Source organism: Trichomycterus rosablanca, chromosome 12 (genome assembly GCF_030014385.1).
Source record: "Trichomycterus rosablanca isolate fTriRos1 chromosome 12, fTriRos1.hap1, whole genome shotgun sequence".
NCBI lineage: Eukaryota > Metazoa > Chordata > Actinopteri > Siluriformes > Trichomycteridae > Trichomycterus > Trichomycterus rosablanca.
This window is the reverse complement of record NC_085999.1, coordinates 9,955,475-9,973,523: the sequence shown is the minus strand read 5'-3', so window position 1 is coordinate 9,973,523 and position 18,049 is coordinate 9,955,475. Positions and strand designations below refer to the sequence as shown.

The window sequence follows — 18,049 nt, the reverse complement described above, 5'->3', positions numbered from 1 at the left end:
TCAGGCAGGCCAAAAGAGGGGAGGCTGGGCAGCACAGCAGAACGGCACAACACAAACCACGCCGTCATCCCACTGAAAGAAAAGCACAGCATTATGCTCTGACACAGTTCATAACTAATTGAAGAGTAAAGCTGTGGGTCTCATAACCCATAACATTGGTGTTTTGCTGAATTCAGATCCCTGCCATTAGATGCTCACAAACCATCTTTCCCATAAACCGCTAGCGACAGACTTTCCTTACATAAAATATACATTGTGAATGCTGAATTAGCTTTGCATCCCATTTGTTTTCATAAAATTCCTGTCACCTTTGCTACATTAATAATTTGGTTTACTTCATAAAACCTACATAAAGCCTCTACTGATATAAAGTTGTGTTTAATATGTTTTTACTAATGAAAATATTTTTATGTGAATTTAAATAGGTAAAGATATCCTGCATTAATTAATAGTAGTGGTGTCAGGGGTAGTGACGGGGTCAGGGCTAGTGACGACAAAAACTTTGCTACCCAACTTAAGTTGCAACATCCTTCTGCACGTTTAGTCTTGCAAAGCATCTCTGAGGTAAGAACAGATGAATCATATAGATGTTACAATTAACACATTTAGTGATTTGACAAGTAGGCAGCTGTTAATTTCAAGCGCTGCTAGCCATGCTGGATGCAAGTTATTTGTTTGACACTATACTGTATTATGCTGGTCATGTTGGTGAAAATCTATGCAGGCCTAATCTTGTGTTGTTTTATCCTCATAATAAATTAAATGTAATATCCAAATAGCTATTTAAGACTTTAAACCAGAGAGAAACTCTGATGTTCTTACAAGCAATTCATCAAAATCATTATGATGAAAAGGCTTTGAGATAAAATTTATATTATCATTTTGTCAATAATAGATACAAAATGAAACATTATGTCAATATTTAAACCATCTAAGACAAAAATATTACAGAACAAAAATACATTTGTTATGCATTAAAATTGTCCAAGGATCCAGAAGCAAAAGCAGGTTATTGTTAATTTGTGCTGCATGATAAAATACACCAGCAATAATATGTTTTTTATTTATTTATAACAGACCATGATGTGTGATGAAGACTAATTACATCTGAAATTATTACAATAGTAAATGTCATTGAATAAAATGTATAAAAAGGTTATGCCAAATTAATCAAAGCTAAACAAATTAATTATTAATAGGACCAATATTCACCTCCTAATTTGACATTTACCACCTACAACTGCATAAATTAATCTGAAAGGTGAATTGGTTAGTATATTTTGTTCTAGAATTGCATGTGGTTGCATAACTGTGCACACCCTCTTATAATTGGGGATGTTTAGAATGAACCAACCACATTTAAACTCATGTTAAACTCATGTTAAATAGTAGTCAGTACCAATAATGAAAGTAACTATGATTAACTCCACATAAAGTTCAGTTTTTCTGATAGGATTTTCCTGACATTTACTTAATTACATCCTACAACCAAAGCCATGATCCTTAAAGAGATTACAAAGTATCTAAGGGATCTCTGTGTTGAAATGTATCAGTCAGAAGAAGGGTACAAAAAATTCAGACATTGCATATACCATGGAACACAGTGAAGGTTTTAGTGACTTTACCAAGAACTGGACGTCCCTTCAGACAAAAAGAAAACTGATAGAAAAGACAAGAATAAAACAGGGAGGCTGCCAAGAGGCCTACAGCAACATTAAAGGAACTGCAGGTTTTTGGCCATAAATCCAAAAGGTACAGTATGTTTGATGCAAAAACAATGCTGGGCATCAACAAAACAAAACCATACCCACAGTGAAGCAATGGTGGTCACAGCATTGTGCTTCCTCACACACAGACTGAGAGTTCAATTTGACCGTGACTGTTATTCTGGCCATCTGCTTGGCTGCCCAGTGACGTTATGGAGCAGTGCCACCAGCCATGCCACTGGCCAGTGATGTACTCATGAGTTCCTGCTGGAAAAAGCAGGAGCTATTAGAGCAGCCATCTGCATGGATGGGCCTTCACTATTCGCTAGGCACATGGGCAAAACAGCACTGACCTGCACTTTAATCAAAAAATACTAAATACTAGAGCTTTTAGGCATTCAAGCATTGACATTTTCTGCAATCTGTCAATAGCATTACTTACAGTTTTAAAAAGTGTACTGTGTACCACACAAAGTTACCATCACCCACTTTCATAAGTACTGACAGCCTCCAATTTACAGTCTCTGTAAGTTTGGACATCCCTGATTATTTTCAGTGTTGATTTTTTAAGTACAGTATAATTAGTTCCTACATACAGTACAGGCCAAAAGTTTGGACACACCTTCTCATTCCTGTGGTTTTTCTTAATTTTTTTTAAATTTTCTACATTGTAGATTAATACTAAAGACATCCAAACTATGAAGGAACACATATGGAATTATGTAGTAAACAAAAAAGTGTTAAACAAACCAGAATATGTTTTATATTTTAGATTCTTCAAAGTAGCCATCTTTTGCTTTAATGACAGATTTGCACACTCTTTGAAATTTTCTCAACCAGCTTAATAGGTTTGAATGGTTTTCAATGAATGTTTGTGCCTTGTCTAGAGTGAATTTTTGGAATTTGTTGCTTTTTTAATGTGTTTGAGACCATCAGTTGGGTTGTGCAGAGGTAGAGTTGGTAAAATATAAAACATATTCTGGTTTGTTTAACACTTTTTGGTTCACTACATAATTCTTCATAGTTTGGATGTCTTCAGTATTAATCTACAATGTAGAAAATAAAAATAATCAAGAAAAAACATTGAAGAGAAGGTGTGTCCAAACTTTTGGCTGGTGTGTCCAAACTTTTGGCCTGTACTGTATTTTACAGGTAACAACCTTCTGCCCACTACAATGCACTATTAGTATGTATTAGCTAAATTTGACTACCAAAAAAAACAAAGTGTGCAAAATGTTATTGCTTTCAATGTTTGTTAAATGTAGCAAATAAACATCTAAGTTTATGTAGATGATGTATTGATTTATTATCACTTGGAAAAACACTAAAACTGTGGAAAGCTTGATTTCTAGAGTTAGAATCTCAGCAGTGCTACTGACCTGGATTGGTGCTCAACAGACACAATTGGTCTTATCTAAGGGAGTAAAGTTTAAATAGGGGCGGCATGGTGGCTAATGGGTAGCACTGTCGCCTCACAGCAATAAGGTCCTGGGTTCGATCCCCAGGTGGGGCGGTCCAGGTCCTTTCTGTGTGGAGTTTGCATGTTCTCCCCGTGTCTGCGTGGGTTTACTCCGGGTGCTCCGGTTACCTCACTTGCATGTCTTTCCTCCCCCAAAGACATGCAAGTGAGGTAAATTGGAGATACTAAATTGTCCATGACTGTGTTCAATATAACTTTGTGTGAACTGATGAACCTTGTGTAATGAATAACTACCGTTCCTGTCATGAATGTAACCAAAGTGTAAAAACATGCCGTTAAAATCCTAACAAACTCAAAAAAAGTTTAAATATGATTTCTCCTACTTGCTGCTGCAAAAACGCGACCTCTGCTGTCTGACCAGGGCGCCGACATGAGTAGTGGAGAATACGCTTGGAGTAAAGTGTGACTCAACAGTCTGTGATACTCCACAGCCAGTGTGGGGTAAGGCAGCAAAGGAATTGTAAATTACTATACTGTAATTTTTTAATTGTTACTATAAAAAGTAAATGCTCCACACCACCCTGGTCCTCCCGGAAATGTACATCTTAATGAACCAACCCCGACCAGGGTCATGATGGGTCACTTGGAAACACTGGACATAAGGTAATAATACATCTCAATCAATTACAGGACACATTTTTCAGACTTGAGGAAAACATTAAAGTGCATTTGATATTCAGAAAGCTTTATGAGAACTAACAGTATACAACTGTATAAAACTTATAACTTATGTAATAATAACTTGTACAATTGGTCATTTACCAATTGTACAAGTTATTATTACTAATTCAGACTTACTCTTGACAGTGTTTTACATTTCCACCATGCACAAATCTTTTTAGTACCTACTGGTGAACTATAAATCTTAAAAGCTTTGACCTTCATCTCCACATCCTCTAACACCTAAAAAAGGTACCATAAACTGCAGTCCAAAACATAATGCACTTTGATAACATTTCTGATGTACAGCTTTAAACAGAGTTCATCAGTAGATTACAGTATTATAAATCAATTGCTAATACACATACAAAGTTCAAAAAATATCCTGGTCTACATGTTTTAAATGTAAATTAAATTTAAACAAATTAGCTGCAGCATTAACAGATTAATAAGCAGTATGTAAATCTAACAATTAGAGCATGATGTCTACCCAGAAGTACCAATTAACATGCACTTCCTACATTACCTTCAGAGCAGTTCCTATTTCTTTTGTTACTGCCTAGGCAATGTAGCAGCTGCCATGGGCACTTATACATCCAAATATGGAAAACCATCATACATGCAAAACTGAACACAAAGGAATAAAAGATCATGTGGTTCTTTCTGCGATTTAAATTTTCAATTTGTTAGAGAAACTGGTTACAACTTTGCAGCATCAACCATTAAAGTGCAAACCTTCATGCAAAATAAACTAAGATGCTTAATCCTGATCAGCTTTACAGGTTTTTACAGTTTTACAGTCAACACAGCCTTTTTAATGTACGAAAAAAATATAATGTTACAGTGAACTGGAGTTTAATTAATTTTTATTCAATTACAGTTTCACTCTGCAATTAAGCAGCACAGCACCTGTATTTCTTCTATACTGGTTGGCTGATAGCACAGCTGAGATTCAAACATTCACAGCAATGGTGGGCTAACATAACAGACACACACACTCACATATCTTAATACTAACAGGTCACTGTATTAGAAAACAACTACGACTACCAACTACCTACAACCCAGTTTGTGGCCTCAGCACTTTTCATAAATGGGGGGAAAAGTTTCAGACAAAAATGTGATTTGAAGATGTGGCTCACTGGAGATCCTCTACAACAATTTATTTATTTATTAGGAATTTAACGTCATGTTTTACACTCTTGGTTACATTCATGACAGAAACGGTAGTTCCTCATTACACAAGATTCATCAATTTACAATTTTGGACAATTTCGTATCTCCAATTCACCTCACTTGCATGTCTTTGGACTGTGGGAGGAAACCGGAGTTCCCGGAGGTAACCCACGCAGACACGGGGAGAACATGCAAACTCCACACAGAAAGAACCTGGAACGCACCACCTGGGGATCGAACCCAGGACCTTCTTGCTGTGAGACTACCCACTGAGCCACCATGCCACCCTTGTCAAACTATCAATTTATGGACCTCACCAATAACAATACTTAAATATTTGTGGAAGACTTAAACACTTTCACGCTGCATTACAAGGGTATTGGAGTCTTCTTGAATGCAGAATTCAATACACAAGTCTCATACACAAGAAAACAGTTTGTTAGTTTGTTAATAGATTTTGGATAATACAAATAACAAATCAACCTTTTTTTCATTAAAAGTTTGTACACACCTGAATGAACTAAATTCAATGCAGCACTGTGCAGATACAGGTTCTGTTGCAACAGCAATAATGAAGCCCAAACATAAATGGAAGCCGATTAATGATGAATCTGCCCCCACATATATGAAAAATGGATCATATTCCTTTCTGTTGCTAAACAACTGGCACTGGAAAATGAAATTATATTTATTTTTTATGGGGCGGCACGGTGGCTCAATGGGTAGCACTATCACCTCACAGCAAGAAGGACCTGGGTTCGATCCCCAGGTGGGGATGGCTCACCGGGTCCTTTCTGTGTGGGTCCACCGGGTCCTTTCTGTGTGGAGTTTGCATGTTCTCCCCGTGTCTGCGTGGGTTTCCTCCATGAGCTCCGGTTGCCTCCCGGGCGGCACGGTGGCTCAATGGGTAGCACTATCACCTCACAGCAAGAAGGTCCTGGGTTCGATCCCCAGATGGGGCGGTCCTGGTCCTTTCTGTGTGGAGTTTGCATGTTCTCCCCGTGTCTGCGTGGGTTTCCTCCATGAGCTCCGGTTGCCTCCAACAGTCCAAAGACATGCAAGTGAGGTGATTTGGAGACACTAAATTGTCCATGACTGTGTTCGATATTACCTTGTGAACTGATGAACCTTGTGTAATGAGTAACCACCGTTCCTGTCATGAATGTAACCAAAGTGTAAAACATGACGTTAAAATCCTAATAAACAAACAAACAAACAAACCGGTTTCCTCCCACAGTCCAAAGACATGCAAGCAAGGTGAATTAGAGACACTAAATTGTCCATGACTGTGTTTGACATTAAACTTGTGAACTGATTAATCTTGTGTAACCAGTAACTCACATTTCTGTCATAAATGTAAAAACATGACGTTAAAATTGTAATAAATAGTTATTTTACCACAGAATGCAACTCCTTACAGGGTAATGACAAATACTTGTCATTTTTGTTTAACCCTAGAATAAACACAGCACAATCATGACATGCATTAAGTTGTAGACCTGCACATGTTAAATACATCTCAGAATGGATCTTAATGATCAAGACAGACTTACTGAATGAAGAAGAGCAGGTGACAGGATGATTGACACCCCTGACGGTCAGCCAGCAACGTGTTGCATCTGCTCACATTTCCACTAATTCCTCACTGGTGCATTGACTGATGGCACAGCTATAATCCCAAAACTGAGCATAGCTCTGACTCCGCTGTTTAATAACACCGAGATGCGCAAACCGCTCAGTGTTTTACTATACAGCTCTAAATGAGAAATGCAGACGCAGCTCGGTTTAGGTGAGCACATTCAGCAGTCTGGGTCTCGGATGCTCGGTGCGGTTAGCTGGATCCATGCCCTCCACTCCCCGCTCTCCTGTTCTGTCCATCTTCATTACAACTCTAACATCTGTATAAGAAACCATGCAGCGGCATCAATCACACCGACACAAACCACCGCACTCAATCAGCGAGTCATGAAACAGGTCTTCAACATCACCACTTCTACACGAGTCAAACGCTCCAAACTACCTCAGCTTCTCTCATTGGAGAAGAGGCGTGTCTGTCAAATAGCACGAGCGCATGCGCAATACGGACCAACTAGGTTGGTTGGCACCGGGGATGGGTTGGTCAAGTTGGTACATAAAAATGTAAAATATAACAAATTTTATCAAAGAAGGTGGTAACAGGGTCTAACAGGGTGGATTTAGATTTACTAAAACACTTGAAGGTCAAAGTCTGGGAATGAGGGGGTAAATGTTGTGTTGAACTAATTAATGTCGTCCTAAAGCCTCGTTTCTTTTTCTTTTAGCTGCTCCCGTTAAGGGTTGCCATGGTGGATCATATTGGGCACAGTTTATGCCAGATGCCCTTCCTGATACAACCCTCCTTAATCCAGGCTTGGGATTGGCATTAAAGTGCACTGATAAGTGGCCGTGTCGGGGGCTAGTTTCACATAACACAATCCATCTTTATTATTTGTGAGTCCAGCCAGGATTTGAATCCCTGGAAACCCCCCCGGCACAGCCAATGCTCCAGAAGCTCACAAATGCCAAATATTGCTTATATAATATATATAATAAATACCTGAAGGTCCAAGTCTAGTAATGAGAGAGTAAATGTTGTGTTGCTAGTAAATAAACTAATAAATGTTGCCCTGAGTTTTTTTTTTCTTCTTTTCCTTTTTGTGAATCATTTGTCTGCATATTTGATTTGGTAGGATGTCCTTTCTGACACAACCCCTCTTGTTATCCGGGCTTGGGACCAGCACTAAGGTGCACTATGTATATACTGTATATATACTGTATATGTATATATACTGTATATGTATATATACAGGGGTTGGACAAAATAACTGAAACACCTGGTTTTAGACCACAATAATTTATTAGTATGGTGTAGGGCCTCCTTTTGCGGCCAATACAGCGGCAATTCGTCTTGGAAATGACATATACAAGTCCTGCACAGTGGTCAGAGGGATTTTAAGCCATTCTTCTTGCAGGATAGTGGCCAGGTCACTACGTGATGCTGGTGGAGGAAAACGTTTCCTGACTCGCTTCTCCAAAACACCCCAAAGTGGCTCAATAATATTTAGATCTGGTGACTGTGCAGGCCATGGGAGATGTTCAACTTCACTTTCATGTTCATCAAACCAATCTTTCACCAGTCTTGCTGTGTGTATTGGTGCATTGTCATCCTGATACACGGCACCGCCATTGGATGCACATAGTCCTCCAGAATGGTTCGGTAGTCCTTGGCAGTGACGCGCCCATCTAGCACAAGTATTGGGCCAAGGGAATGCCATGATATGGCAGCCCAAACCATCACTGATCCACCCCCATGCTTCACTCTGGGCATGCAACAGTCTGGGTGGTACGCTTCTTTGGGGCTTCTCCACACCGTAACTCTCCCGGATGTGGGGAAAACAGTAAAGGTGGACTCATCAGAGAACAATACATGTTTCACATTGTCCACAGCCCAAGATTTGCGCTCCTTGCACCATTGAAACCGACGTTTGGCATTGGCACGAGTGACCAAAGGTTTGGCTATAGCAGCCCGGCCGTGTATATTGACCCTGTGGAGCTCCCGACGGACAGTTCTGGTGGAAACAGGAGAGTTGAGGTGCACATTTAATTCTGCCGTGATTTGGGCAGCCGTGGTTTTATGTTTTTTGGATACAATCCGGGTTAGCACCCGAACATCCCTTTCAGACAGCTTCCTCTTGCGTCCACAGTTAATCCTGTTGGATGTGGTCTGTCCTTCTTGGTGGTATGCTGACATTACCCTGGATACCGTGGCTCTTGATACATCACAAAGACTTGCTGTCTTGGTCACAGATGCGCCAGCAAGACGTGCACCAACAATTTGTCCTCTTTTGAACTCTGGTATGTCACCCATAATGTTGTGTGCATTGCAATATTTTGAGCAAAACTGTGCTCTTACCCTGCTAATTGAACCTTCACACTCTGCTCTTACTGGTGCAATGTGCAATTAATGAAGACTGGCCACCAGACTGGTCCAATTTAGCCATGAAACCTCCCACACTAAAATGACAGGTGTTTCAGTTATTTTGTCCAACCCCTGTATATATGTATATACAGTGTATCACAAAAGTGAGTACACCCCTCACATTTCTGCAGATATTTAAGTATATCTTTTCATGGGACAACACTGACAAAATGACACTTTGACACAATGAAAAGTAGTCTGTGTGCAGCTTATATAACAGTGTAAATTTATTCTTCCCTCAAAATAACTCAATATACAGCCATTAATGTCTAAACCACCGGCAACAAAAGTGAGTACACCCCTTAGTGAAAGTTCCTGAAGTGTCAATATTTTGTGTGGCCACCATTATTTCCCAGAACTGCCTTAACTCTCCTGGGCATGGAGTTTACCAGAGCTTCACAGGTTGCCACTGGAATGCTTTTCCACTCCTCCATGACGACATCACGGAGCTGGCGGATATTCGAGACTTTGCGCTCCTCCACCTTCCGCTTGAGGATGCCCCAAAGATGTTATATTGGGTTTAGGTCTGGAGACATGCTTGGCCAGTCTATCACCTTTACCCTCAGCCTCTTCAATAAAGCAGTGGTCGTCTTAGAGGTGCGTTTGGGGTCATTATCATGCTGGAACACTGCCCTGCGACCCAGTTTCCGGAGGGAGGGGATCATGCTCTGCTTCAGTATTTCACAGTACATATTGGAGTTCATGTGTCCCTCAATGAAATGTAACTCCCCAACACCTGCTGCACTCATGCAGCCCCAGACCATGGCATTCCCACCACCATGCTTGACTGTAGGCATGACACACTTATCTTTGTACTCCTCACCTGATTGCCGCCACACATGCTTGAGACCATCTGAACCAAACAAATTAATCTTGGTCTCATCAGACCATAGGACATGGTTCCAGTAATCCATGTCCTTTGTTGACATGTCTTCAGCAAACTGTTTGCGGGCTTTCTTGTGTAGAGACTTCAGAAGAGGCTTCCTTCTGGGGTGACAGCCATGCAGACCAATTTGATGTAGTGTGCGGCGTATGGTCTGAGCACTGACAGGCTGACCCCCCACCTTTTCAATCTCTGCAGCAATGCTGACAGCACTCCTGCGCCTATCTTTCAAAGACAGCAGTTGGATGTGACGCTGAGCACGTGCACTCAGCTTCTTTGGACGACCAACGCGAGGTCTGTTCTGAGTGGACCCTGCTCTTTTAAAACGCTGGATGATCTTGGCCACTGTGCTGCAGCTCAGTTTCAGGGTGTTGGCAATCTTCTTGTAGCCTTGGCCATCTTCATGTAGCGCAACAATTCGTCTTTTAAGATCCTCAGAGAGTTCTTTGCCATGAGGTGCCATGTTGGAACTTTCAGTGACCAGTATGAGAGAGTGTGAGAGCTGTACTACTAAATTGAACACACCTGCTCCCTATGCACACCTGAGACCTAGTAACACTAACGAGTCACATGACACTTTGGAGGGAAAATGACAAGCAGTGCTCAATTTGGACATTTAGGGGTGTAGTCTCTTAGGGGTGTACTCACTTTTGTTGCCGGTGGTTTAGACATTAATGGCTGTATATTGAGTTATTTTGAGGGAAGAATAAATTGACACTGTTATATAAGCTGCACACAGACTACTTTTCATTGTGTCAAAGTGTCATTTTGTCAGTGTTGTCCCATGAAAAGATATACTTAAATATCTGCAGAAATGTGAGGGGTGTACTCACTTTTGTGATACACTGTATATATATATATATATATGTATATATATATATACATATATATATACAGTATATATGAGAGAGAGAGAGCTATAAAGATCGACTGAGAAGAGTCAAGGTTTAGTCTCAGAACTAGCCTAATACACAACTAGCCCAAGAAACACAGAAAGGGTAGCAACACCCACCCCCACACATACAGACTAGCAGACCCGATCCACCAATCCTGGCAGCACGGTGGCTCAGTGGGTAGCACTGTCTCCTCACTGTCGCCTCATGGGTTCGATCCCTAGGTGGGGTGTTCTGGGTCCTTTCTGTGTGGAGTTTGCATGTTCTCCCCGTGTCCTCCAATTTCCTCCCACAGTCCAAAGACATGCAAGTGAGGTTAATTGGAGACACAAAATTGTCCATGACTGTGTTTGACATTAAACTTGTGAACTGATGAATCTTGTGTAACGAATAACTACCATTTCTGTCATGAATGTAACCAAAGTGTAAAACATGACGTTAAAATCCTAAAAAATAAAAATAAATTAATTAATGTATCTTCTGTAACCACAAACTAGTCAGTCAGTCCAGATCCACAACACACAAAGAGGCAGAAAGCAAGAATACACCCCAGACAGATCACCACCAATTCATCACAGATCACATCCTCAGAGGCAAAGTTTGCTCACACAGAGGACTCGGTAGGAGTATCAGTTGTTCCAGTTTGTTTTACATAGGCCTATTAGCGACACCCAGTGGTAAACTCGGGAACTACATATTTGCTTTATTAATGCAGACACATTATTTCAAAACAGGTTTATCCCAGCTAACAAAATTACATTCTGAGAACGTTCCCCAAACGTTCCATTTTGGTTGTGGGAACGTTGCATTGGAATGCTCGCTCAACGTTATTTTATCCAGTTTTCTTGATATTCTCAGAACGTTTTTTTTAAAGTTATGAACGTTACCTAAACCTCATTTGCAACCATAATTTAACGTTCTGGGAACGTTGTCTTGGAATGTTCTAAGAGCATTTTAAATAAGGTCCTCTGAACGTTCCGTTAACGTTCCATTTTGGTTGTGTTTTATTAGAACGTTCCTTCAACGTTATTTTGTCAGTTTTTTGTCAGTTTTCCTAATATTCTCAAGACATTTAATACAAGTTAAAAACATACCCAAAACCTTTTTAAAAGTTTTAAATGTTACTTTAACATACTTTTAACATAACTACAGATAATGTTAATCCAAGACAATGTTAATCCCTCTGTCTTTGTGATATATTGGATGAAGGAGATTGCAGGCAGAGAGAGAATCCGTTTAACTCTGCACATTTATTCTCATCATACACACACATTCATGCTTCCAACCCGTTACATGTGCATTCACTTAGTAATTTACCGTCATTATCTTATTTAGTCATTAAGTATTTACTGTCACCTTCTAACCGTTAACTAACTTACAGTTATATATCACCAAATATAATTCTAATATACTACAGTCTTGAACCCCCAACCCCCTCAGACATTACCATTAATTAAAAAAATATCTGAATCACTCTGATAACATTTGCTATGATGGTCTAATTCAAACAATTCATGTGATAATACTGACATAAACGGAGGCAAAATCAATGCAAACATATTTATTTAAAAAAATGTTTTATCATCAATCAAATTCAATTGAATGAACGAAAAATGAAAAAAGAACAATCCCTCAATTTTTCTATCCATTATAAACTGAGGTAAAATCAGTTAGAATATATTGTATTTATTATATGTTATTATTATTATTATTATCAAGCAATTAATTTAAATTAATCAATGGAAAATGAAAAAAAATAATAAATTCTAATGTAAATGAATAAATGGAAAATGGGGAAAAAAACAAATAAAGTTAGGTAGTAATTCAGGGCGTCTCTGTATTCTCCACCTGCAAAGTAAACAAAGAGATTTTTTTAAGTATTTCTGCATATTTATCAGTACATGTAAAACATTTTACACTGTAACCAAGTCGTTCTGGGCTAAAATACAAAGCTTCCTTGAAGTTATGCTGCAGTGTTTAATTTCAATGTGCAAGAGGTGTCTGTGGCTCTTTTTTAATGGTTGAATTACTAATGTGATTTTACAGTGAAAATCATGAAATAGCATTATTTCATGAGGTACATGGCGATATTTAATATGCCATAAAACAATTAAACAGCCAGCTTGATTAAACAAAATTAAGAAGGGAAATCATACTAGTGTTGTGGATGTTTTAATATTTGTTTAAATATTGTTTTTTTTTTTAATATTGTTTCTGTTTTTGTATTTTAAATAATCCAACTAAGTAATTAATTGTAGTACGTAATGTGGGTTACACTTAATAAAATACAACTTGTTTTGGAGCAATTTGATAAATATTTTAAAAGTTATTAATATGCTGAATACTTTAAATGCTATTGAAGTAATAAATAGAAATCTGTTTTTTATTATGTAATAAATGGTAAAAGTGTCAGTATAAGAGTTGTAATATGTAATGTGGGTTACACTTGATAAAATACAACTTTGTTTTGGAGAAATTTGATGCATATTTTAAAAACTATTGAAGTTATTAATATGCTGAATACAGTGGCGATTTCTCTAAGACTGCAAGGGAAGCTCAGCTTCCCCTAAAATGTCAAAAATTAAATGGTCAAATGTGTACAGTTGTGTTAACATTTCATTGACTACAAATGCGTTAGAACACGTTCATCTCGAAGACGAGTTCGTTCAGAATCAGCCACTTATCACAAATCGACTGACTCCACTTTGTTAACTCCCGTAGCGTTAATGCATTTGCCCGTAGAAGCTGAGCGTCTATTCACTTCAATGGAACTGCATGGAACGGGTTTTTTCATTGCTTTGAAACTCGCCAGTCATTGGATAAATGCCACGATTTTGTCCCGCCCCCGGACGCTGAGCGTCTCTGGGGGTGAATGGAGCTGTGGGCGGGTCTGGACACGAAGCTTCTGCAAGATGATTGGAGGATCAGTCGAAAGGCTGAATCCCATTTTGATTGACAGCTATTTTGAGATCTACACGTCACTTAATCACTGGGAGCTTCAGTCCCATCGCGGATTTTGCGAGTGAAGTCGCCTACTTGGTACGATAGGATTACAGACCATTTTCTTGAAAAGGAACGGAGAGCAGAATTTATGTATAAATAAATTGACAAATTTTATGATGTAAGCCGACAATGAGCTTCCCCTCTTTGAAAGACCAGCAGCCGCCACTGGCTGAATACTTCAAATGCTATTTTAGTTATACATAAAAAGATGTTTTTTATTATGTAATAAAAGGTAAAAGTGTCAGTATAAGAATTGTAGTATATAATGTGGATTACACTTGAAAAAATACAACTTCTTTTGGAGCAATTTGATGAATATTTTAAAAGCTATTGAAGTTATTAATATGCAGAATACTTTAAATGCTATTGAAGTTATGAAAAAAAATCTGTTTTTATTATGCAATAAAGGGTAAAAGTGTCAGTATAAGAGTTGTAGTATGTAATGTGGGTTACACTTCATAAAATACAACTTGTTTTGGAGCAATCTGATGAATATTTTAAAAGTTATTGAAGTTATTAATATGCTGAATACTTTAAATGCTATTGAAGTTATGAATAAAAATCTGTTTTTGCACTGATGAAGGACTAGAGGACGACTAACATAAACTGTGCAGCAACAGATCAGCTATTGGTTGCTTCTTCAATCTGTGCTCTTCTCTGTACTTGCATTCTTATGGACTTGAGAAACGTCATCATTCGCAGCCCAAATACTGTTCCATTTAAATGTTCACATCTAGCAGAGTACAGTCCATATAGTACAGTCCATATAACCAGATGTTGTTTTTGCTCACCCATATTATTAAGAATGTATCACCACTCTCACTTGTGCCATTTTGCTTAAACATTCTAATGTGAGGCTCTATAAACTTACCTGTTATGGCTCTGATTGTGAGTCAGCAGCTGGTTTGACTGGTCAGATTAAATCTTTTACTTGGGAAGAGCACTTTTCTTACAGTCTCTTGGTGCAACTCTCCTGGCTGCAATAAACTCTATTAATGTTTTTTTAATAGTAGCAGCAACTGAAAACGATCTTTAAAAAGAAAAGAAATACTTTAATGGTTACAACATTGATTGAGCCTAAGCAGGAGTTAAAGGGACTATCGGGAGTATCGTTATTTTCAAAGATAATGTAATTTTTAAAGATAATCTGTTGTTTGGGTGGTCAGTATATTGCAAGAGATATATAAACTTTTGTGATCTCAGCATTAATTTTGATGGTGCACAAAATATTTATTGCTGAAAAACATGACTTACCTTCACCTGCACTAATGCACTGCCTCAGACAGATGTTCTCTCTCTTTAACTTCTTTATTTTATGCTGCAGTACAGAGGTGGGCGAGTGGGCACAAAGGTGGATGAATGAATAGATATTGTCAGCACCAGAACTGAAAAAAGCGAGTTGTTCCACAATATTTTTCCCCCCACTTTTTTCCCCCAATTTTTATCCCTATTCTAGTCATGTCCAATTACCCTGATTGTGTCCTCTATACCGATTCAACCCTTTTGCCGCTGACTGAGGACGCCACTCAACTGACTTGCGCCCCTCCGGCACGCAATCAGTACAGCCTGCATTTTTCACCTGCACGAGCCGAGTTCATACACCGAGAGACACTGCGCACCCCTCAATGTTATTCCTCAGCCCTGTGCAGGCGCCGTCAGTCAACCAGCAGGGGCCGCAGTCGTACCAGTTATGAGGACTTATGCTCCGACTCTACCTCTAAGCCCCTGAACAACAGCCAAACGTTGTTCATACTGCCGCCCAACCCAGTCGGAAAGGCAGAGCTGAGTTTCTAGAGTATCTAGAAACCCAACTCTGGTGAGCTACCGTACTTTACCGCTGCGCCACCTGAGCGGCCCACAATATATTTTTACACAAATATATTTTCAACACAACTCAAGTCAACTAGCACTTACTTCAATTGATTTAGGATATGGGCTACAAAAACATTGACGTTCTGTGAATCTGGTTGTGGAGCAGTGTACTAAATGTCAAACTTGTTGCCACTATTATAAACTTGAATATGGGCGACCATCCTTTTGTGCTGATGTGAATGAAGGCAAATACACTGAGACTCTCTCTACCTCAGCAGCCCTCCTTCACATGTGGCCATTTTGCTGGAATAAAAAAACCTGTTTTTAATTTCATATTTTAAACCTGTAGTTAACAGAATGCTACAATAACTAAACACAATGGCACAAATGCAGGGTTTTACCTGGGTTGTTGGTGGGCTTAGGTGGTTTAAAGCACACATATAACCTATTATTTGAAAGAACATTTTGGACCTCCAGTATTTTAAGTGTAACATGCAGGTTAACGTCCACATTTAATTCATGTGTACAGATATGTGTATAGATATGTCATCATATAGGTGAATTGTCTCGTAAGAGATGTTAAAAGCATTTACAAACTTCTCTACGTTCATTTCTAAGTAATATTATCTGTAAACCTAAAATCATTAAAAGTCATAAGTTTATTATAGTGCAGTTCAGCACAATAACAGCACTACAAACTAAGCAAATTGCACTAGTCTTAACAAGCATTACTAAGTAATTAAAATGCACAGTGAGAAGGCTAATGTTAACGTTTAGCTAATGTCCCAAGTTACTTATTTGAAAACATTTCATGCTGATACCTGGGTTGTTTTCGACTTTCAACAATGACCACTTATTTTTAATAACATTTTTCATGTTTATTATTATAAACTGTTTAAGTTTATGACTTACCATCGAACTTCAGTTGCTTAGCAGGACATGACGAGCGTCTTTTCTTCATTTCTCACTGTAAGTTGACGACAACAGTTTAGCCGTCGATGAGATCTTGTCAGATTCTTTTGACCTTCAATAAGCACTGACTCAATAACACATGTGGCAGGAATTTCATCTTCAGAGAAGTACACAAGCACGTACTTTGGCAGACTCATGTTTCAGAGTAAAATAACTGAAAACACGACATTTGTATTTCGCTTAAAGTTCTGTGTCGAGGCAGAGACTGTTGGTTAAACGGTTATAACGGTCTCAAGTCAAGTGCGGATGTGCGCATGTGCAGAACGAGGTGCCCGACTGTCCGTATACGGAGACTGACGTGCTGTGTAAAGAAGAGAGGTTTGTGCAGAATAGACATAATACAAAGCGCTATAAAGTCATTTAACTGAATGATATGTAATGTAATATTTGTCCTGCAGTTTTTAATGCAGTTTTTATAAAATCATGAAAAATAATGGTTTATCTTAACCCTTTGATGCACAACCTGGGTCAAAAGTGACCCAACTGAGTTTTTATTTTCTATATCTTTGCAATAAATTAATTTCGTCATTCAAGCTTCCATGAATTTTTCAATTAACTTGTTTTTGATCATCACAAATCCTTATTTCAGTTTTATATTTTTTGCTTTTTTAATAAAAATCATTTTTGTATCACTACCCTTCTAATGCACAACATGGGTCAAAAATGACCCTTATGTATTTACTATGGAATTTGACAGAAACTACTAACATTTGTAAGTGTTTGTAGTCAAAAACATATTTACTGATCTTTTGAAAGACAAACAAAGATTAGGCTCTTGAATCTTGAATATGTCCAATACTATTTGCTTGCTAGCTGTTTACATATTCTAGTATAGATAGCTTTTATTAGCTAAGACAGCAAATACATGAATAACTGACAAATGTGCATATGAAAATATTCTTGACTGGATGAATATGGGTCATTTTTGACCCATGTTGTGCATTAGAAGGGGTTTGCTTAGCTTGTGCATCAAAGGGTTCAGAGTCAGAGTCAGAGAGTCAGAGAGGTTTTATTGTCATTTCAGCTACATACAAGTACATATTGAAACGAAACAGCGTTCCTCTAGGATCACGTTGTAACACGGTACAAAAAGTGCAAGACAATACAAAACAGTGCAAATACAACAATAATACAAAAAATCCTATAATAAATAACTACAAAAGATATTCCTAATTATCCCTAATCTAAACAAGTAATTAGAAGACAGGACTAAAGACAAGTGTTAGTACATGATGGTGAATAGATGGTACAATGGTTCATGAGGTAGTGACATGTTGTACATTAGCAGCGTAAAATTGGCAATGCAGATAAGGTGCCTAAAAAGTAAATAAGGTGCAAAATACAAGTAAGGTGCAGAAATTATTGTGCATTTCCAGGAGGTGTGCAAAAATACAAGTAACATAGTCAAAAATGCAAGTAACATAGTCAATAAATACAGATCAGTGTGTGGCAGCAGAAAATTTCCGG

The 18,049-nt window shown here is 38.4% G+C and overlaps 1 long non-coding RNA gene across 2 annotated transcripts; it reads right to left on the bottom strand.

Annotated features, from left to right (window-relative positions):
• Positions 1 to 12,430: 12,430 nt before the first annotated feature.
• LOC134324627 (uncharacterized) lies at positions 12,431 to 15,837 on the bottom strand. 2 transcript variants are annotated; one of them, XR_010014204.1, is made up of 4 exons: positions 15,713 to 15,837; positions 15,053 to 15,183; positions 14,670 to 14,828; positions 12,431 to 12,643 (listed from the first exon to the last, which is right to left on the bottom strand). It is a non-coding gene; the product is annotated as an uncharacterized LOC134324627 (long non-coding RNA). The 2 variants fall into 2 exon arrangements; XR_010014203.1 differs by having other exon boundaries at positions 14,670 to 14,775.
• Positions 15,838 to 18,049: the final 2,212 nt, after the last annotated feature.